Source organism: Nothobranchius furzeri, chromosome 15 (assembly GCF_043380555.1).
Source record: "Nothobranchius furzeri strain GRZ-AD chromosome 15, NfurGRZ-RIMD1, whole genome shotgun sequence".
Taxonomy (NCBI): Eukaryota; Metazoa; Chordata; class Actinopteri; order Cyprinodontiformes; family Nothobranchiidae; genus Nothobranchius; species Nothobranchius furzeri.
The window spans coordinates 49,493,283-49,516,380 of NC_091755.1; the positions used below are offsets into that span (position 1 = coordinate 49,493,283).

General features: G+C 43.3%; 1 long non-coding RNA gene across 1 annotated transcript in view; it reads right to left on the minus strand.

Moving 5' to 3' along the window:
• Positions 1-10,754: 10,754 nt before the first annotated feature.
• Positions 10,755-23,098, minus strand: part of LOC129164800 (uncharacterized) — a 31,019-nt gene continuing 18,675 nt past the window's right edge. The window contains exons 2-3 of the long non-coding RNA XR_011516702.1: positions 13,170-13,225; positions 10,755-13,098 (exon numbers count right to left, since the gene is read on the minus strand). This is a non-coding gene — a long non-coding RNA (uncharacterized lncRNA). The remainder of the gene's footprint in view (positions 13,099-13,169; positions 13,226-23,098) is intronic.

Sequence of the window (23,098 nt, forward strand, 5' to 3'; positions counted from 1 at the left end):
TTTATTAAGGTGGAGATTTGGGGGTTTTGAAAACATATTTTATTAAAAATGATTCATTAGGTTATAAGGGAATTTAAACTTTGCTTATTTTTAACAAAACAAACATCTGAAGCAGCTTAAACCAGTTTTAAAGTAAACAAAAACAACAGCAGCAACGTACTCGCTACACGTGACTTTAGCCACACTAAAAACCTTACAATCTCCTCCCTAATAATCAGAACTTGATCACCTAATTCCATCACCTGTGATGGATAGGATGAGGTCACGTCTCACAGTTCATGTGACTGGAACAGCTGTTTTGGATGAGACGCACGATTATACTCAGAGTGATCGTTATCAACTGGTTTCCCCACATCAAAAATGACGCACCGTGGCTGTAAAACAAGCGTCTGCTGTTAAAACATCTGGTTTGTTCAGTTCTGAGGCCGGTATTGACACCTGGTAGTAAAAAGCAGAGTCAGATGTGTGTATTTGAAGCGATATATGGTTCCAGATGCTATGCACGCTGTTTGTTATCTGTCCTGCACAGCCGGATGTGTGTCTGATTGCCTGCCCCCCCCCCCCCCCCCCCCCAACTGTAGAGGATATGGTCCAACAAAGGAACAATTCCTGTACCTAGCTAGCAGCTACAGGAACAATGACCTTCTCCACCAGCAAACATATTTCAGAAGGTCCCCTGCTGATTTTCTAAACCCAAGCACATTCCACAGATTCTCTCTACTTTGCTCAAAAACATTGAAATTGCACCATTTTTGTTTCTTTTCAGTTTTCTTTGGTTACAAGTTACATAACACGTCTGTTATCGTTTTAAAATCCACGTTTCCACACAAAAATCCAAGAAGCAACAATTCTTTGGAAACAAGTGATGAGCATCAACTTGTCCTGAGATAATAAGTTACAACACAAAGGGCTCTACGGTTTAGCTTGGTTGTTCTGGGGTTTGCTTTCACAAGAAGGAACAAGCAGTAAAAAATTAAAGAGTTCCTGATGAAAAAGGAATGAGAAATTAGAGATTAAACCAGACAAAAGCAACAATATGACTTCTACAGTTAATCTTCTCTTAACATTTGCAAATAAAAGAAAAAAGCAGGATCTGATGCATTCAGTCTGGTCCTCGATCGTGGCGGCCACACCTTCCTAAAGAAAACAAACTAAGTCACAAGTGTTGATGCAGGTGTAAAAAAGAGATTCAGTCAAGCTAAATGATAGCCGTTAGCCTTTATGCTTTTCTTGGAAAACTAAAGTCACTGTCAGCACTTGAATTACCTTTAGTATAAGTAATGAATCCTAAGCTTCTGTAAAATAAATATAACAGACATCATAACAAAGTTTTTAAAAGATAATAGAGGAAGCAGCGTGCTTGCTAGCATGCTAGCTCTGATACTAACCTACTACAGATATTTCTCATTTACAATCATTTCATTTCCTCAGAATTGTTTAAAATCAGAATTATCACTCTGGATGTAGTGATGGAATGTAACACAATACAAGTACTTAGTTACTTGACTCAAGTACCAATATTTCTGTGGGCTATTCTTTACTAAGTAGTCTTGAGGTCTACTTTATACTTTTGCACCCCTACAATTTACAACAATTATCTGTGGTTTCTACTCCATTACATTTTCTAAAAGAGTAAAAGTACTTTAATTAGCATTTTGTCTGAGACCACATTTCTACATACATAACAAATATTTAAATGTTAGCAGAATATTTTTACTTTTTACATTGGAAATGGCATATTTAAATACATTTACTCAAGATAAATGTTCTACCTTTAAAAAGTATTTTTTTAACTTTTTTATCTGTTTTTTTAATTTAAGTTAAACTTTTAGATTCTGTATTTTCTTTTTAATTATTACCCTACATGATGATTTTAGTCATGTGTCTGTGAAACATTTTATTTACATTATAGTTGGACAACAACAAAATATTGAAGCAAATCTGAATTTCTTGTGCTGACTGTATTCATTTTTGAATGTGGCTTATCTCTATGATCAGTTTGGCTTTTAGTTCGTGTTTATCAATATTTCTGACATCTAAAAGTAGAAATATTTGGAAAGTGAGGTAACTTAATGTGATTTATTCATTTGGTTTGGGAGAGTGTGTGTAATTGGGTTAATTCTCATTAATGCTCTGCAGCTTCTTCTACAAAAACACGTCTTAAATTCATCATGAGATGAACTCACGTGGTTTAGGGATAGATGATCTTTTCCCCACTCTCTCTTTTCACTTTACAGCACCATTAGTTAAAGATTATTTCACCCAGATAAAACAATCCCTTCAGGTTGAGAGATTAGATCAAATCTTTGTTAAATAATAATTGAATTTAAATCCTGGAGGTGTGGAAAGTCACAAGACTGTCAGCTAAATCCAAAATCTTTTCACCTACACTTTTTTTGCATAGCAAAAGCTCTTATTTAGTTTCAAAGGTTACTTCTGAGTTAACGCAATCAGATGCTGCAGAGTTTGGCTAATCTGATTATGTGTTGAAACTCTTCTCTGCCAGTTCTGGCTCGGTCTGTTCAGGAGAACTGAGGAGTTGTTGTTCAGCTTGGGCCATCCTTCTTTCTGGTCTGACCTCAGTGGTCAGAACTCCCACAAAATGTGCTAAACCAGAGGAGGCCTGTCAGAAGCAAAGCATGAGCACTGAGAAGTCTTATTACAGTTCAGGCTGAAGGGATTGTCAAGTTTCTGATCTTGGGTGAGAAACGGGTCGACCTCTTGGGCATTTATCTCTCAACAGCTCGTTGGTTAGCAGAACGGCTCAGTTTGATTTACTCAACTACAAATGCGTTTGATGGTTTGGTATCGCTGCCATCTATGATTTAAGAGGGACATGCATTGTCCTTGTTATGAGGACACAAAGAAGCTCATGATGACTCACTGGAGATGGTGGCCACACACAGATGTTAAACACGTGGGTGCAAGCAATTTACAGGTGCGTGTGGAACATTCCAGCCAGGTGCGACGTCGCCGAATCACCCGATGTCGCGGAAACGTGTGCGTTGGCATTCCAGGATGTGTGCGAGAGCCCGACAAAAGCAGACGTGCAGTCAGAGGGTAGCTTTTAGATTGTTCACACGATTAAAGGGTTTATTCCTGGAAGCTGGATGTTATTATTGTTATGTTATCTGCTGGGGGACACAAAAGGCTGCGGGCGCCAAAAAGCAGACAAAAGCACTTTTAAAGAGTTGATATAAAGAGGCTTTTTTTTTTTTTCAGAAATGAAAAAGAAAGTTGGATATTTGTCAAGCTATCAACAGCTGTTAATACAGTTTAGCATGCGGCTTTCTCTGATTAAATCAGGGTGTTGACTTTTTCCTGAAAGGCCTGGACAGATCTGAGAGAGGTCAAAGGTCAGCGGTCTGCTTGTTGTCAGGGCACGACAGCGAGTATGTGGTCTTCAGGGTGGAGTGCTGAGGAAAAATATGACAAATATGTGAAAAACAGGGTGTGATAATCCTGTTACATGATGCAGAGTAATTTTATAAATACATCAAGAACGAGTGAAATCTAAGTAGCAAAATCAATGGGAATGAATCAGATTAGCTGCATTTGGTTTCTTAAAAAAACAATTCAAATCAATCAATCAGAGATACTTTATTAATCCCAGAGGGAAATTAGAGTTTCAGTACACACAATTCAGAGATCAGACATACATGGGCAAGACACATGGCAAGAATTGGTGACTGTGGTCATTCGCAACCCTGAGTCGCGCTACCTTAATAGAGATAAGAGGGTTACATGAGGGTTGGTTCAGGTTCAGAGTTACCCTCCAGCAGGAGGGCAGCTGTGCTCTGCAAAAAACCCCACCTCAAACAGATATGCAACAGACTTCAGACAACACAACATAAGTGTCCACTAGGTGGGTGGTGGGTTGGGACTATCCACACTTCAGCTCCTGCAGCCACGATAAGCAGCGCATGTCACCTCAGTGTGGATAGGGGGGGGAGCATTGAGGGTTGGAGGGTTGCAGTGACCCTGGAACGTTTCAGCTGCCTTCCCGCAGTCCCGCCCAGGCTGGGAAAGGAGACAGAGTTGAGTTGCCATAGTGACGGCACATTCCACATATCTTCAGAGTGGGGAGTTTTCGTTGTAGCCTTGCAGGCTCAAGGGCACCAGATTCCGATTAGAAATTGTTTTGGGGCCAGTCAGAGATAATTTCCTCTCTGTCTTACAGTTTGTTGGTCCTCAACCTCTCGAAATCCCAATAATTGACATTAAAATATCCCAATCCGTGCTGATTCGTCCACTCTCTCCTTGATGGCTTCCATCTTTGTGCCAATGAATGAATCTCGGCCAAAGTCCCAAGCTTACGATTCATCTCGACAATTATTTGAGTCTGTGAATTCACAGTGCGGTGCAAACCATCTCTGAGCTCCGGGATCAGGCCAATATTCCTCGACAGTTCGTTAATTTTCCGGTAAGCCAGGTAGCCTCCAAGGCAAATGAGCAGGAAACCTGACACCAACACCACGAATATCCACATGTCTTCAGAGTCCTCCACAGACAGCTGAGAAAGACAGATCAAGTTCCACTGTTTCCAGAAGTCCATGATGTGTTCAACTGGGTCTGTCCCGGCAGGACATCCGGGAGCCCCTTCTCCCGTTCTCATCGTTGAAAAAATTGTATCAATCACATTGAGTGACCAACTGACGAGATCCATTTTAGTGAATTTCAGTTTCCAGTTTCCATAAAAATGCAGAAGCAGCCGTGCACCCAGCACACATAAACAGACAAAGGCCTTGAGGATAAGATATGGAGGAGAGGAGAATAAAAGCGTCTGCACCCTCCAATACTTCCCTTTAATTTAAGACTTTAAAATGTGGGGCCGCTAGCTGGGGTTTCTTTATAGCACCAAATCACAAGAGTCATCTCAAGGTGCTTTACAAAGCAAACATTCCAAACTGACCCTAATTATCAGTGCATTGAGTTCATTTCATTATTCCAGGTAATTAAACATTCCCTGTGTAAGAAAACCAGCAGACTGAATTGAGTGACTGACTTGTTGCATCACTGTCTTTACAGCAATCCACATAAGCCCTTTTTACCAGACAGACCATGTTGGCTAATCGGCATGATATCACCTTAACGATGTGCGTTCCTCCTTGAGATCTGTTTCTTTTGCACCCAGATGCGAGTTTGAACCATCCACTCGCAAAAAATGCATGTGCTAACCCTTACCCCAACCCCTACCTTAAACACAACCCTGAAACAAACATACAAATTGTGCTACACGTAATACTTTCAAAAATTTTAATTACGCAAAACATATATTTTTGGTGACAGAGTGGATATGGTTAGGGTAAGGGTTTGGGTTTTTGTTTTGTGTAAGTGGGTCATTCCCACTCGCAGCTGGGTGCAAAAGAAACATCTCGAGGGGGGAACACATATCAACATAATGCCTCCGCGCCTAATGTTTTATAAAAAGGACATGATTGCACCACATTACCGCCGCTGTCTGACCACTTAATGCTCCCTGATGCCGCCACGGCACTGCGGCAAATTGACTGCATTGTTTTCTAAAAACGGCTATACTAAATAAGCATGTAACGACAGTGGAGTGGAAACCTCTCCTGTCTTTGTGCCATTATTTAAGAAAGCACACATTTTGTTTTTTTGTGGAAAGTTTTTTGAGTTTTTTCCCAGCCAGCATACATAGGTTTGCCCCATTTGGAATATTAATGGGAAACCGTACAGGTCCCAACCAAAGAGCAAATTCCAGCTGCCAAACGTGAAGCCAAATGTAGAAGTGACACAAATTGCAGTCCCCCCCTCAACCACTAGGGGCTGGCTCCAGAGAGAAGCAAGTTGGTTTTCAATAGTTTGGTTTTAGAATTGACTTGTTTTTGTAATTCTTCCTAAATTAGGTGTGAAAGTGCTTTTGGAGAATCACATCTTATTCAGGCGAGGCAAGACAAGCCAGCTTTATTTGTACAGCACAGTTCAAACACAAAGGCAATTCAAAGTGCTTTAGAGAAACAAGAACAGCAAGCATAATGTGGATTGTAATTTCAGATTGAAATAGCAGTCAAAAGGTTAGCAGTTACAGTGCAGAAAGTGCGGCATAACAAACATTTACTCAAAGGCTGATGAATACATGAAGGTTTTTAATTTTTATTTAAAAGTTATAGAGTTGGGGCTCATTTGAGGTTCATCTGTGTGCAGCATAGTGACTAAAAGCAACTTTACCCTATTTGGTTCTGACCCGAGGTTCTACCAGCTGACTGTTTCCCAAGGATCTGAGAGCCCTGCTGGGTATATGTATGCACAAGAAGGAGATCCAACATGTATTCTGGCCCCATGCCATTGAGAGATTTATAGACTAGTAGAAGCACTTTGAAGTCGATTCTGTAGTTTACTGGTAACCAGTGTAGAGATTTAAGAACATGAGTGATGTGACTCTAGCAGCAGCATTCTGAATGGGGAGACCAGTTAGAAGACCAATGCAATAGTCCAGCCTGCTGGAGATGAACACATGAATGAGTTTCTCTAGGTCTTGTTTTGACATGAGACCTCTGAGTCATGCTATTTGATGGAGATGATAAAACGCTGATCTAGCTATAGCCTTTATGTGACCAGTGAAGCTCAGGTCTGAATCAATGATTTCTAACCTGAGTCTTTGTCTTTATTCCTTCGAAGCCAAGTTGATAAATATCTTCCATCCTATCCTTCTTATTTCCAAAGACAATAACTTCAGTCTTGTCTTTGTTTGACTGAAGGAAACTTGATTGCATCCAGTCATTAACTTGATCTAGGCACTGACAGAGTGAGTCTAGGGAACCAAATTCATTAGGTGATAGAGCTAGGTAGATCTGGGTGTCATCTGCATAACTATGATAGGCAATGTTGTTATTGTTTCTGACCTGGCCCAGTGGGAGCATGTAGAGATTAAAAAGCAGTGGCCCAAGTATTGAGCCTTGATGGACACCGCATGTCAGGGTGATTTGCTTTGATTTGTGTTCACTAATGGAAACAACATAACTCCTGTCTGTGAGGTATGATTGGAACCAACTACGGGCTGTGCCTGAAAGTCCCACCCAGCTCATTAGTCTAATCAAAAAGGATGTTGTGGTCCACAGTATCAAAAGCACTGAGATTGAGCATCACTGAAACAGATGTTTTGCCTGTGGTGGAGCCATCTGCTACAGAGGGCGCACTGGATGTGGTTCTGGGCCTACCTTGAGGTTAAAGGTGGCCTAATCAAGCCACAGGTGTAGGTTCTTTTTTGGAGACAAACGGTTTGACCGTGCTCGACAGTGTAGGCATCAATTTTCTTAGAGTTTAGTTTAGTTTGCCTGTTTTTCCTTCTTTAATAAATGGAAATACGGTTTTAGGCTTTTGATTGTTTTCTTCATATTAAAAAAACTTTCACACTTTGTGAAGAATGAATAAACATAAAAACAACAAAAAAAAAAGAACATTTAAATCTAGCGCCAACTAAAACCTCAAAGTCTCTGTTTAAAAACTGTGGAAACTTTGAATTCAACAAGTACATTTTTCTCATGCTGAAGTCAGGAGCTGGTTGGTTTTTGGGAGGAGAGAGGTGGTTTAGCAGTAAAGGAGGTGTGTGAAAGTGAGTGTGTGTGTGTGTGTGTGGGGGGGGGGGGGGCAGGGGGGGGATTTTAAAGAGGAAGAACGTGTCAAAGGTTTATTTAAAGAAGGAAAAACCCCAAAATAAAAAAGAGCTTGGCCTGCGTTCCTTGTGCAGATGTAAACTTCCATATAGGAGGATCTGAGAGGATGCTGCAGCTAACTGTCACAGAGGGTGTGCTAGGTCTTAGTAAACACTCTAGGGTGGAGGTTAATTACTATGGTTGAGTATTGTTTCACACGTATTGTTTCACACTCGGTGTGTAACAGTTTCAAAACAAGGTCAGCTGAGCATCTGACACCCCACCTATAGATATTCTCTTGCACATATGTGCTAATCACAGATGTTTTGAGTGGCTCTTTTACTCCTTTACTTACCGTCTTCCACTCACTCAGACATTCTTAGCCACTGTGTCTCCTCCTTTTTCCCTTCTCAGCCCACATCCCGCTTAGTAATTGCTCCCAGAATGTCTCGCTGTGACGCACAGTGCTCCCGAAAAACCCTCCAAACTGGGTCCTTACTGTGCTGCCATGGCGATGAGAAACAATTTTGTAGGATTTTGCTTTGGGAAAGTGCTCCACTCAGCCCCTTTTGCTTGTACGGGTTACACACACACACCCTCCCACTGTGGACACATGATGGACCTGTGGAAGCCTGCTGGCAAACGCCTGATGGAGTTCACACACCACATTACAGTGCAAGCAGGAACACACTTGCACTTTGGTTCAGTCCAAGTCTTCGGAGGTCTTGCCTGTGTCAGAGCAGCTGGGCTGCATGCTTTGATACAATGGGCTCATTTGAGTGGACAGGCACAGTGTGAAAAATGTCTCAAACTCAGTCAGTGACCGAAAGAATGAAAAGAAAGAGGAGAAGGAACGGCGACTGTCTGCACTAGAAGAATGCTAAAACTCTCAAAGAATGAGTCACTGATGGAGAAGCCACATCCACATGAAAAGGCTTTTCTGCCACATCTCTAATATTCACAGTGAAGAATTTATCCTTCACAGGTGAATTATGGTTTAGGTGACTTTAAAAAAAGACAAAAAAGGAAAAAAAAGAAGAAAAAATTGATTAAAAAAAAGAAAAAAGAAAAAAGGAAAATTAAGAAAAATAAATAAAAGGGGGAGAAAAGATAAAAAAAGAAAAAAGAAAAAAAAAGATAAAAAAGGAAAAAGATAAAAAAGAAAAAAAAGATTAAAAAGAAAAAAGATTTTAAAAAAGGAAAAATACGAAAATAAATAAAAATAAGGGGGGGGGGGGTAAACTAAAGGGAAAAAAAGAAAAAAGAAAAAAGGAAAAATGAAAAAAAGAAAAAGAAAAAAGATAAAAAAAAGAAAAAAATAAGGGGGAAAAAATAGAAAAAATAAAGGAAAAAAGAACAAAAAAGGGGGAAAAAGGTGACTAGTACCAGGGAAGAACATTTAGAAAAGTTTAGGATAAAAGTAAATTTTAACTTTTCGTCACTTTCTCCTCTTTGGATTTCCAAACAAAAGAGAGGAAAATGAATCAAACTGAGCAAATGGCTTCGTTGAGAAGCACCTCACCCTTGCTGTGTGTAAACATGGAAAGCTGCGCTTCAGCGGAGCTGTTTCACACGGAATATACGAGGGCAGTAACTCATTTTAGCGGGGTCTTTAAGGTTTATGTTGCTGCAAAACTTCACCTTTTAAAACCCTCAAACTGCAAACTACCCCAAAAGGTTAAAAGTTATTGTTTCATTCCATACAGAAAGAGTTTAGGCAAAGAGACAAAAACGTTCCGTTGTTTTCCATCGATCTCAAGGCCCCTATTTACGTTGTCCCATCCGGTTCCGACGTTCCAGAGGCTCGGGCTATTTCAGGTACAGAGTCTGACTCATTCCTCCCATGTAATTACCTCCATCATGACCAACTGCCGCCCTGTAGATTGTATCGTTAATGAGACGTGCAAGAAGGGAGGCTCCTTCAGGGAAATCCCACTAAAGCGAGGGTATCCCCACATGCTAAGGAAACACGCCATATCCCTTCTCCTCCCTCTGCACCCACAGCAGCTATACGAACATCTGTGAGTCATAAAGTTTTCCTTCAGCTTTCCACCCCGTAACACTCTCTTTCCACTCATTTGTTCCATGCTACGCCATTCTGGGCGTATATGGTTTTATTTTATTGAAAATGGCGGGAAAAGGCGATTGTTTCCTTCAGTTCTGGCTGTACTGCTGGACTATATCACCTTTATGATGAACGCTTCCTCTGCCACACACACAGAGGGAGAGAGATTAAATGAGGGAGCCGAACTCCGGCTGAAGGACTCGACGAATATCACGTGTGTTCACGAGCTGCAGCATATCTGTATGAAAATGCAAAATGGCCTACTGCAACCGCATCGGTGCTGATGTCTGGGCTGAGGGGTTCGTTTGTTTGGCAACCACATGTTGGCATGTAGGGAAGCCATCCAGCAGACCATGAGCTGACCTCTTGGAAAATGCTCCCCTCACAGGGCTCTCTTGTGGTGCCATGGAAACACTCTGTGGCTCGGTGCAATGCAAAAGAAATATTTACTGCTGATTTTTAGTTTTGTTGTGGCTTAATAAAAGCCTTTTGTACTCAGAGTCATATTTCTTTTGTCTAATAAAATGTGCATTTTGTACATGCATGTGTGACTGTCCATCTTTCTTTTTACCAGTTTAGCTTCAAGTTAACAGCAAAACAACACCTGACAGAGATTTTAAGGGTTTTTCTTTGCAAGCCGTTCTTCTTGGGGAGGTTTGTACTGTGTAAGCTACAAACACAGATTAAAGACGGTTTAGATCCTTTTTCAAGTCTATAAAACATGTTACATAACACCAGAGAGTTGTCTTCCCCAGAGGTTACCACCTCAACGACGTTAAGGACAGGCTCCCAGCAGGAAGGGACAGAGACGGCGCTTCGATTTGAAGCTTCTTTTTTTCTTAGAGTAACACTGAGCACTTTCCTGCTCCTCTGCCCTGCTGGTTGAAGGTGGAATTACAACTGTTGTACACAGTGCTGCTGCAGCCTTCTAACAACAAGCTAACACTAACATGAACCATCCATCCATCCAACTTCTGAACCCGCTTGTCCATGTAGGGTCGCAGGGGGGGGGGGGGGGGGGGGGGGGGGGGGGCTGGTGCCTATCTCCAGCGGTCAACGGGCAATCAGGCGGGGTACACCCTGGACAGAGAGCCTGTCCATCGCAGGGCAACACAGACACACAGGACAAACAACTATGCACACACACACTCACACCTAAGGACAATTTGGACAGACCAATCAACCAAACAGTCATGTTTTTGGACTGTGGGAGGAAGCCAGAGTACCCGGAGAGAACCCACGCATGCGCAGGGAGAACATGGAAACTCCATGCAGAAAAATCCCAGGCCGGGAAGCGAACCCTGGACCTACTTGCTGCAAGGCAACAGCTCTAACCACTGCGCAGCCCTAACATGAACCAACTGATTCTAAAATAAACCATAAAGTAAAATGATCCACATTGTTGGACAAAAATATTTTTACTTACAAGTCCAGGAGCAACAAAGCCAGGTCACCATCAGTCCATTATTTTGTAGCCTCCCTTAGCTCCCTCAGACTAGCGTAGGCCGTGCCGATGTTCGCCGATGCTTTGTCTCCAGGATCCGCAATAATGCCAACAAAAACAAACTTCTTTGTTCTCTTCTTGTACTTTTCTTGGACAATCAGCAAACTGAAACAGCTAACTGCTACCATACCAATCGTAAAGTAGGTAAAGAGCCCCCCGTAGAGCATCTACCCTCTCTGCAAAACTGTTTAGTGCAGTATCTGGTCAGCAGAGGTCTGTTGAGTGGTGTAAAATAGGAAACGGGTCAAGTTTCTAACTCAACAATCACTGAGATCAATGTTAGAGCTCTGGCTTTTTTCCTGTTAAAAGGGAGTTTTCCTCTCCACATGCTTTCTTAGTATGTGGATAGCTGCAAAAGTCTCTGACACAACAGTGACTCAATGTAATCTGCTGGGTTCCTTATATAGGAAACTTTTAACTAACTGGTACAATAAGCTGAACTCAGTTGGAATGTTTCATTTTGCGAAGTGTCTTGAGACAACTCTTGTTTTGATATGGCACAAAATAAACAAACTGAACTGAACCTAAAGTTTAAAAAACTACTTTGTGTTACTTTCAAGTCTATGCAGCAGGATAATCATGCTGACTTTTGACCCGTTCCTTCCCTTCTGACAATCCTAAAGTTGATATGGTTAGTGTAGTAGTTCTAAAGATAATCTTATCAGATAATCCTTCTGTATGTGGTGTGTTACAAACACTATGATCTGCTCGAAAGGCCGTCAGGGATGTTCAGATCGGGGACAAATGAACGTGCTGCCAATCAGAAAATGCTCCTCCTCTACAATGTTTCTTCACTCCAAAACACGATTTATCTCATGAGGTCACCCGTTTGAGAAGGAAGTGCCCGTGAGTGAAAGCAGTTCATGTGTTGCATATGCTGAGATGCTGCACACCACATACTGCAGGACCAAAAAAGTTATATCTGTGATTTGTTGTCACCACGTGTGTAATCTCTCATGCTTTGAAAACCAGCCGACAAGTTAAAAATCTTGGTCTGTGAACCGGGCTTTAGCGAGACCGTTTGGTCTTTTGCTGCACAACAAGAAGGTTTCTGGTTCAAATCCCACCTGCACAGCCTTTCTGTTCTGAGTTTGCATATCTGCCCCGTGTATGGGAGTGTTTTCTCCAAAAACATGCGTGTCAGGTTAATTAGTGACTCTAATTTGTCCCTATAGGTGAAAGTGATTGTCTGACTGGTTGCAGGAAGATAACTGAGGGATGGTCATGTGACCAAGCCTCCCACCAGCTCATGACGCATCAGCGTAGAGCACCAGTGTTTCACGTTAAATAGTGAACTCTTGCTTGTGCCTGACATAAACAAACACTCAGGCTTGTTTGCATTAGCTGAGCTTGTTTTTTGCTAACGTGTTTGCCCAGGAGTCTTCTTCTTCTTCTTGTTTTCTGTATAACTTCAGGGTGTGGGGTTTATGTCAGCTTGTCTTGTGTCCTGACCTTTGACCTGGGCGTGGCACCTAAAGACGAAAAGAAAATGTGTAGAAAAGGCAGAAGTTAGAAGGCTTGGGCCTCTTTCCTTCCTTCCTTTCCTTTCTGAAATGTTACGACTTCCTTTGCGCTGCAAACTCTCTCTCTCTCCACGATTCCTTTTTGTTCTCAGTTTTGTCTTTTCTTACCCTCACGTGCCTTTTCAAGACTTTTTTTTAACCTTCCCTCTCAATCAAAGTTTAGATTTTACCCTTGCATGTGATTCCTGCTCTCTGTTCCCCCGCGACTGTTACGTCTTCACCCACTCCATCAGTCACACCCCTTTTTAAGTTCTTGTGTGCTGTTTGTCAAAATCCTCTAATCATTTTCTGTCTCTGGAGTGTTTACTTTACCTCCCCTTCTCCTCTGGTTGACTCCTGACCTTCCATCTGCAGAGCTGTGCTCAGATCCTTCTCGGCATGCCTCCCCCCCTGACAGGAATGCACTATTTGTACATAAACAGAGAACAATGCCTGATAACAGGACAAGGATTTTTTTTTACCAGTAAGTCTGTTAGGAGAACGAAGGAGGAAGGAAGATGAGATAAATTGGGGATTTCTAGAGAGAGAAAGAGAGAGAGAGAAGGTATTATTAAAATAATATGCAATAAATTAAATGAAAACAGAGCAGATTAATGCAACTTCAACCTTCACTGAAGTACAGAACACAAAGGAAATTTCTGTCTTTATTGCAGTGGTAAAGTATCAATTCTGTTTTATTGTTGCTATTTCTCTAAAATCATTTAGAAATGCAGGCTGATTCAAGAACTATACGTCTTATAAAAGTGGTTTTGGCTTGAAATAAGGTGTCAGCAAAATCCTGTTATTGTTTTATTTAAAATATGATCTAAATATGTGAAAAAAGTGTCTTCTGAGTCTAATTTGCTTCTTTGCTTTCATATAAAAACTATAAATAGGTTGGAAGTCGAGTCTGAAAAGGGTAGCCTGCCTTCTCCAGGTCAGGAATGATGTCCTGCCTAAAGTAGAGTATCTCAGGGTCTTGTTCATGAGTGAGGGAAAGAAGGTGCGTGAGATCAATAGGCGGATTGGTGTTGCGTCTGCAGTGATTTGGGCGTTGTACCAGTCTATCGTGGTGGAGAGAGAGCTCAGCCGGAAGGCAAAGCTCTCAATTTACTGGTCGATGGACCTATGGACACGAGTTTTGGGTAGTGACCAAAAGAAAGCGGCCAAAATGAGTTTTCTCCGCAGGATGGCTGGGCTCTCCCTTTAGGGTGAGAAGCTGGGTCATTCGGGAGGGGCTCGGAGTAGATCCGCTGCTCCTCCACATCAAGAGGAGTCAGTTAATGTGGCTCGGGCATCTAAGGTGCTCAGGGTGCATGCTGAATGCCTCCTCGATGATGTTTTCCGGGCACGTCCAACCTGGAGGGAACTTAAAGGAAGACCCAGGACACGCTGGAGGAACTATTTTTCTCAACTGGCCAGGGAATTCCCCTGCAGGAGCCGACCCAAATGGCTGGGGAGAGGGAAGTCTGGACCTCTCTGCATGAGCTGGGCGTACACTGTATGACTTTTTTACTTTTTTGAGCCGATTTTCCCCTCGTGCGAGAATCTGGGCGAGTTTTGTGTTGAGCGTCATGGAGTATACAGGGGGTTACGCGAGGCCATTAGCACCACGTGACAATCTACCTTTCAGCAATTGTAAGCTCGGACGAATTTCTGGTGAGTTTGTTACTTTGCTTTTCCCTCTGAGTGCATTGCGCTGTTGAGGCGGCGCTGCGAGCAGCTGCAACCCAAAAAGTACCAGAACTTCTCACGGCGCATGAGCAAACATGCGTCAACACGGCTAGCCAGCTATTTCCCTCTTAACACACGTCTTTCATTTTTATTTATACACTTTTTCACACACAATTACAAGGATTGTCAAGAAAGCATGTTTATGTAACATTAAAGTGATTAAACATTGATTTACTTTCTTTTTTTGTCTTCCTCATCCAACTTCCTTCTACAGCACAACCCAAAGGACAACAGACATCGATGACAACGCAAAAAAGTCCGGCATGTTGTGCAAAACTTCTATTGTTAGCATATTTGTAGGTCCGACGTGTTGCTACCAGAAGTACAGGGTGAACAGTCAGTTCGCGTCCGCGAACTAGGTCATACAGTGTGAGCACATGACTCGTGAGCATTTCTCTACGAGGAAGTCGTACAGTTTGAGCTGAAGCTGAAGGCGTTTATCCGCGGGCAGCAGAGGACGTTGTCGCCCTTTGCTGCCCGCTCTCCCCTCACCGATGGCACAGTCAGATTTTTTGGACTGTGGGAGGAAGCCGGAGAACCTGGTGAGAACCCACGCATGCGCAGGGCGAACATGGAAGCTCCATGCCGAGACACCCCAGACTGGGATTCGAATCCAGGACCTTCTTGCTGCAGGGCAACAGCGGTAACCACTGCACCAATCCATAAAAAAATCAGAGATCAATAAAATAAAACTCCCCAGAAACTAGAGGTGATCCTCAGCTAATTCCAAACTAAGTTATCGCCATCCCTGTGATTTGCTTTGCTGGCCGTTTTATTTGGGATTCATTCCAGATAGGCGTACATCCGATGAGGACCTTCTGGAGTTTAGTTCAATTTCATTGAGTTGTTCACTGATTCACCTGCAGTAAAGCGACCACAGAAGAAAACAGGAGGTCATAAAGGTCAGCAGTGACACAAGAAAGTAATTTGTAATTGGCTTGATGTCTGAGTTGTTTTATCTCAAACTTTAATTTCTCCCATTGTGACATCACAATCAGGGACTTTTTCAAATGGCTCCGTTTAGACAAATAATTCCTAAAACCAGGTTTTTAGTGTTTATAGAGGCAGTGGAGACAGCATGGCAGCACAATAGGATGCAAAGTCAGATTTTTGCATAGCAGGTTCCCTTTCACAGAACCAATGAATACACAAACATTTGTCAGTTTAATTGTAATCTGTAAATTTCGGTCCAAATCCCCCCAAAATTAACTTCTGTAAAACAACAAAAAGATGGTTCCCCTAAAATGATAGACCTCATATCTCCTTTATTATGTGTTTTGCAGACAAGACACAACACTTCTTATTATTGACCAACGACAGAAAGAGCGAGAGAGAGCTTTGAGGCTGGATGCATCCGCTTAGTCACGCATGCCTGTGCTAATTTGCATGAAACATCTTCTGGGAGACGCTGAAGTATCCGTGGAAACCTAGTCACTGAAACACAGATGAAAAAAACGCATAAAAATAGTGAAAATGGAGGAAATGTTGCTCATAGCTGTAAACATCCACCCTATCCTCTGGTGGACAGACATCGCCCCCCCAGGATCCTGCTCCTGTGATACACAAATCTCTCAGGCTGGGCTTCACACGGCCGTGTCGCGTTGCATGCAAACACTCGCAGCTGGGCCTCACAATGACTCCATTTTCTGCAGCCGCTGCAGTGAGGAGAAAACACAGCTGGGCAGTGCCAAACAGTGAGTGATTGAATCAAGATAAACATCTCTGACTGTCACTCGCTTTCGTTTTGTTTAAAACCTTTAAGAAGTTTAATGGAAGAGTCTGCTGCAGCAGAAGGGGGCAGTAGAGTGCAGGTGTTGCACAGGTGGCTTTGGTCTCAGGTGAGGAACACTATCTGCCTCGCTTTAATCTCTCCGACCTTTGCACGTGCACCTCAGAGGAGATTTCAGCGGTTGCTATCTTGCATTGTGCAACGAAGGTTTTCCGCTCCTTGCACCTATGTGAATGTTTCTGAGCTGCTTTTGGGGGGGGGGGGGGGGGGGGGGGCAGGATAGGATAAGTGTGTCCTACACCAAAGAGGTCACCTCTCTCCTGCTGCTCACAACACTAACAAACCGCTGTAGCAGGGAAAAGAGTAGAAACCGCCCTTTTGGAGTTTATGGGTATGGGCGTGTGTTCTTGGAATCATTGTTCTTTTCTGCAGCAGGAGGTCCACCAACATTAAAGGCATCCAGAATGGTTTCCAAAACAATTCCTTACAGAAAAAACAAACTTTGCATCACCAGCTGTTATCAGAACACAGCATGCTGACTGGGTAGGAAATAACAGGTCTGCTGTGCAGCGGACCCCTCCCTGCTCTGATGGCCTTCTGCTACCTTCCCCTTACTCCGCCTTTTAACCTTCATCACTTTCAGCCTTTCCCCTTTAATTATTCAGTCCTCACATTGTTCAGAGAGACTAACAACTCCCTCTTTGTGCATACAAATCTGCAGCTTCTTCACCTTCTGCAGGTATGCCCCTGTGAGCCAAACCTTTTTTTTTGTTTGACCCACCGACCTTGTTTGCACTTTCTCTTGATTTCCTAGAAGGATTCGGGTAAACGGAGTTCTGCAGTAAGTCTGGACACCACCCATACACAGAGATCAGTCCTGGGGTTGGATCTGCAGTTGTCTTTCAACTCCAAATGCAACTGGACAGCAGTGGGACCAATCAGAGCAACACCACAACAGAGCGTGGCTAGACCGACCTGCAGAACTAAACCTTTTGCTGCGGCCACGGTTCACGGTCTGGATTTCTATGCTAGGTCTGCAGCACGGCGTGGAAGACAAAAGTAGGACTGACGAGTAGAATTAGAGGAGATGAGGTTCTCACTGATGAATGATTTCAGGGTTTCTGAACATGTTTAAAACACATAAACACAAAATCCACATTTAAGGCGTGTTTTTCCATTAGATTTTTACTGAAAGAACTTTATTTAGTTTTATTTTTGTCACACGACACTGCAAGGTTAGCCTTAAAGATGGTGCTCTGTGCAAAAGTTCAAAGCTGTTAAGATGTGTAGATTGTTTTCAACCGTGCAACACCCCCCCAGGGAAATGTTTGACTGTCACATGTTTAAACAAATACAACTGTTAAAAAAAAAAAGAGTGTGGCAATGAACCAGTCCCTTAAACGTAGAAAGACTACTAGCTCTACTTTGGTTCTTCAGGTTCCTGTTCTGTCCGGTAAACATATTCATGTTTATTACAGTTGGAAGTGTGTTTCAGTGTGAAAATGATAAATCGTTGCTGTAGTCTTTGTAGATGGCTTCATGAAAGCTTCTGTTAAGAGACAAAGAGCATTCAGGATTGATAAGCTAATGGCTAGACATCAGAAATCTGCTCTGGAGTCATTTCAGAAAACATTAATGAGCCTAAAAAGATTGTTCCGATGTCCAAGCATGTTGCTGCTGCCATGACATTTATGCATGTGTCACAAAGTGGAAAAGTTTGGATTTAGTTTAAGTTGCATGATTTGTGTTTTATCGTTGACATGCTTATTTTGTGTTTGGAATGTGTTTTCCCTTTGTGGTGCCTCCCAGAGACACTAATTAGAACAAATGGGAACAGGTGTGGAATGCCCACAGGTGCAACGGACTCAAAACGAGGTATAAAAGAAACTGAGGAAAGAGTCCAAGAGAGCAGGAGACACCAGAGACATGCATGAGGAACTGGTGCGTCTGAGAGTAAGAGACGCACCCTGGACAGTGACATCTCTGGCAAGGACACGAACGCCCGACCACCCTGGAATGCAGAACGGCACCTGGAGCACCATCCCAGGACGTGGACAAGCGACCAAGTGTGGAGGATTGTGGGTTGCCCTCTCCTCCCCCATGTGAGTGGTGCAATGTTGGTGCTGGTGCCTCTGCGTCTTGTTAGGGCCTTAGGCCAACGAGGGCGTGACGTGTCCAAGGAGCGGAGCTGTGCCAGGGGGCTGCAGAGAGACTGGCAGTGTGTGCAGAAGCCAGCGGGCGAGGGGACAATGCTGGAGCCATGGCGGCAGCACACAGACAGGAGGTCAACTTAGTGCATGACAGCCAAAGGACAAGGTGGAGCAGACTGGGTCCCAGCTACGTGGGTCAACACGGGTCAGCTGGAGTCAAGAGGTGACTCCTTGTACTGGACACCGTCCCGCCCATGGTGCTGCACAGGATGTTTTAGACTGTTATAGGACTGCTTTTATGTTTTTACTCCTTCAGCCTCTAAAGACTTGAACTTTTAGCGTTGTTGTTGCTCCTCCAAATAAGTGATCTGTTTTAGTGTTAAGTGGTTCCCCTGCCTGTTCTTTGGACCATGAGTCGCTTGTTTTCCCCTTTTATCTGGAACCTGCAGCCGTGGATGGGCTGCTGCGGGGTGACACATGCAAGAATTTCACATTAAGAGTCAAGTTCGAGAGTCACAGGGGGCGATGGTGGCACAGGAGTTAGGTGCTCGCCCCGTAATCGGAAGGTTGCAGGTTTGAGCCCCTCAACGTCTGTCGCTGTCGTTGCGTCCTTCGGCAAGACACTTAATCCTGCTGGTGGTGGTCGGAGGGACCGGTGGCGCCTGTGCACGACAGACTCACATCTGTCAGCACGCCCCAGGGCAGCTGTGGCTACAATCATCATCAGTGTGTGAATGGGTGAATGACTGTGTTGTAAAGCGCCTTGGGGGGTTCCAGGGCTCTAGAAGACGCTATATCAAATACAGGCCATTTACCATGTTATGCAGAATAAATTTTGTCTAGTCTTTATTTTATTTTGAACACATGTACATACACATAGTAATACACACATATAAGTAACTTCTCTTTCTCGTTTTGTTTTTATTTATTTTTTACACAAGTTCAAAGGGGAGTAGGAAGCAGCACCAACTTATTTAATCCCACCCCTTTCTCAACATCAAATAACTAATAATTATTTAATGTTGTCCGGTTGTTTTTTGCAAATTATTTTGCAACATATTCACATAAATGACACATGGTTTATCATGATCATGTCATAAAAACAAACAGTTTGTGTTTAGGCACACACTTTTGGACCTTCTTGACCCAAATGTGCCAACTGTTGTCGACCCAGCCAGGTAGACCTGCCGAGGTTACGTTAGAGCGTGGCTAGACCAAGCCCCCACAATGCAGCTCAAAAATTGGAAGTACCAAAAATTGCAGTTCCACCCTCATCCACTAGGGGCTGGTGTCAGAAGCGAGCAAATCCTCATTGACTCCCATGTTAAAAATACCAATTTCACAGCAGAAATAAACATGTTTACAGCCTGGTACCGAAACATGTTTTTGGTTTAAATTATCTAGTTTACACTCATGACAACTCTGAGGGGGGTGAATTATTTTCTCACTCTTCTGTTTAAGTGTATGAAAAGCCTAATATTCTGTATAATTAATGAGCATCCGACCCACGTGACCGCTGCCTCAGACTCACTTGACCGCAGAGCTAGCTCCAGGGAAAGGCCTCAGTAGAGCCTCGGTCTGGCCTGGAAACTTCCGGGATTTTGAGTCTCTGTGTTTGTGTATTCTTTTTTGGATATTTTTTGTGCAATTGTTGGACAAAATGACTTGCTGTGGCATTAATTGCACTAATAGAGCGTCCAAGGAGTCTCCACTTCATTTTTTTCGGTAAGTAAAATTATATTTATGTATTTTAGGTCACTGCCGAGCTGAGCTTAGATTTTAACATGTACTGTTTAACCATGAAATTTAAATGTAATAGGGTAAAACCCAGTGCATTTAACATAATGCTGCACTTTAGAAAATGGGTTGAAATATAACATGTTGGTGGAGCTGGGTTCCGACTATCGGCTTGTGGAGCTCTCGGGAGACCTCTGTTTTCCACCCGTTCTCCCCTCCCCGCAGCTCGGCGCATCTCTGTCTGATCGCTGCTTCTGTCTGCTGCGTGGGCTGCCGGCTCTTGGAGCTCTGGGATGGAAAGCTTTCCACCTGGTTCTCCCCAGCGGCAGCTCTGCGCATCTCAGATCGCAGCGGCGCTTGTCTGCTGTGCGGCTGCCGGCTTGTGGAGCTCTCGGGAGACCTCTGTGTTCCACCCGGTTTTACCCAGTGGTCAGCCCGGCGTATCTCTGACTCAGAAGCTCTGGTGTTGTGCACAGTTAACTCCGGTTGTAGCTAGGTTGCTACCTCCATTAGCTTAGCTCCCACCTCTGTGTTAGCTTTGGATTAGCTTCAGGTTAGCTTGTAGCTAGTTCGACCGGGTGTCGTCAGTTGATCCCAGCCTTACAGCCCCACCCTCAGCTCCACCTCTCTTCCCTTTTATGGAATTGTCTGGGCTTGACGGAACCTGTGACATGGTCAAAATGGCGGTGGTGGCCACCTCCCATTTAGTCTCAAAAATGTGTTATTGGAGGCTATGGAAACCCATTGTCCATATATGTATATGTCGATGGGCTAGACCGAGCTGCAGCGGTTTGTTTGTTTGCACTGCCGTACCTCGAGGTTCCCCCAACACTAACCGAGCGAGTTGAATGGGAAGCCGTAAAACTGGTTCATAACAATTAGGAGATGAAAATCTCCCACAAAAATGTGCGGTAAGAAGTCAAGAATGCATAGCTGAAAACAATGATGTTTGGTTACCGTTTGTTAAACTTTCACAGACTTTAAAACGTGGATGCTTGGCAACCCAGAGTGGTTTTTTTCATAACAAACCAGCATCGTGATTTTAAAGACAGAGCTGCATTGAAATGTTGTGAAAGACGCATTTATGAGCTCCCAGTAAGTTTACAGCTGTCAGCACACAGGCCAGGTGTAGATCCCTATCAATAATAAATGTTTTCCAGAGGAGAGGCACAAAAGGTGTTGAGCTGCACAAACAAAGGTTGGAGGTGTAGGCACACGAGCACTCCTCCGTCCATCCCTGCAAATGCTCCGCTGCAAACATGAAACTAAATGAAGGTAAACGAGCTGTCACGGTTTAAACGCTAACTGCATCGAATGATGTTGTCTAAAGACTTCCCTTCCTCTCCTGTCACAGCTAAACCTTCAGAACCAGCATCTGCTTGTGCTTATTTTGCTTTGCAGAATTTCTCCATAAGCCCTACATTGATCTTTCCCTGAAGCATTAATATTCTGATTATTAACCCCAACGTCAGCAGGATTATACATTAGAGCTACATTAAGACCCTTTTTTAACACATAAACACACTCTGGTGTAGAGCTGGTTTATTAGGATCAATTAATAACATAAATTAGTAATAAAGATCATACAGAGCATGTTTGATTGGATAATTATGCGTTTATTTGTCCAACATCTTGATTGTGGTTGCTGTGCCATTACACACAGCGAGTTCATGTGTGTAACAAATTGAGACCTTTAGCTATATAATTATTATTGTACATGTGGCTGTAATTATAGGATTTTATGGAAGTGTTTCAGTTTGCAGAGTAGAAATTGACAGTGTGGTGGCCCACCCCAGTGTAACCCCACCCCACCGCACCAGAAACACACTCACAGCTAACGGTTTGCCATGCAATGATCCGCACCACGTTTATCCTGGATTTGGTGATATTTGGATCTTTCTAAGACTGTTTTCCTTTCTCGTTTTCAACTTAAAGGTGAAATAAGAAAGATTCTACAGTGAAATAATCACAAAACAGTCTAATATCTCAATCATGTTGGAAGGAAGGCTGTACGGAAACAGAATTCCTTCTCAACCGGCTGTGGGGTTGCCATATTTTCTCTAAAAAAGTAAAACAAAAAAACAAGAGAGGCATAGTTACTGTTTACGATCCGTGAGGTTGTCAGCTTTGTGTAATTTCAGACAAAGCTCCAGAGTAGTTTTAGGAACCAAAGCCAGTAAACAGGAGCAACTCAGAAGGTATTAACCCTAAAGCCTGCTGCACACGAGAGCAATCGGCTAGCTAACGGCCTCGAATGACAGTTTGCTCAGTAGAATGCTCGCTGTGTGCGCCAGATTTTCACTGAGTTTTCCGCCTCACGAGACGCTGAGCCGAATATCTGACCAGTCAGATATTTTCTGCCTCACGGGGGTAGAAACTTGCCGTGTGCGCGCTACTGAGCTGCCATCACCACGTGATGCGCCTTGTGATTTTTTATCCTGAGAGGTGCTATATAAAAAAAATTTCTATTTCTTTTCAACACCCACATCACTGCAGACGCAGCACCAATCCAACTATCGATCTTGTGCGCCATCTTTCTGTCACGCGTGAACAAAACCCCGAGATACTTAAACTCCTCCACTTGAGGCAGGGCCTCGTCCCTGACCCGGAGAAGGCATTCTACCCTTTTCCGACTCGAGACCATGGTCTCGGACTTAGAGGAGCTTATTCTCATTCTGTCCGTTTCACAATCGGCTGAAAACCACTCTTGTGAGAGCTGGAAATCACGGTCTGATGAAGCCAACAGGACCACATCACAATTTGTACCAAACAGATTTGATACGGAATGAATGAAGTGATTTAGGAGTCTTGCTTGGAGACTGAACTGCTGGAGGTATTGCTGAATTAAACCAGAAACTTGAATGTAATTTGAGAGGCGATATAACACACACACACACACACACACACACACACACACACACACACACACACACACACACACACACACACCTCAGACCAACTCCTCTCAGGACCTCTCCCTGTGACCCAGGTCTGTCGTAACTCACTCCAAATGTCTGAGATACTGAAGCGGGTGTGGTTCTTTACAGATGATATGTCATTG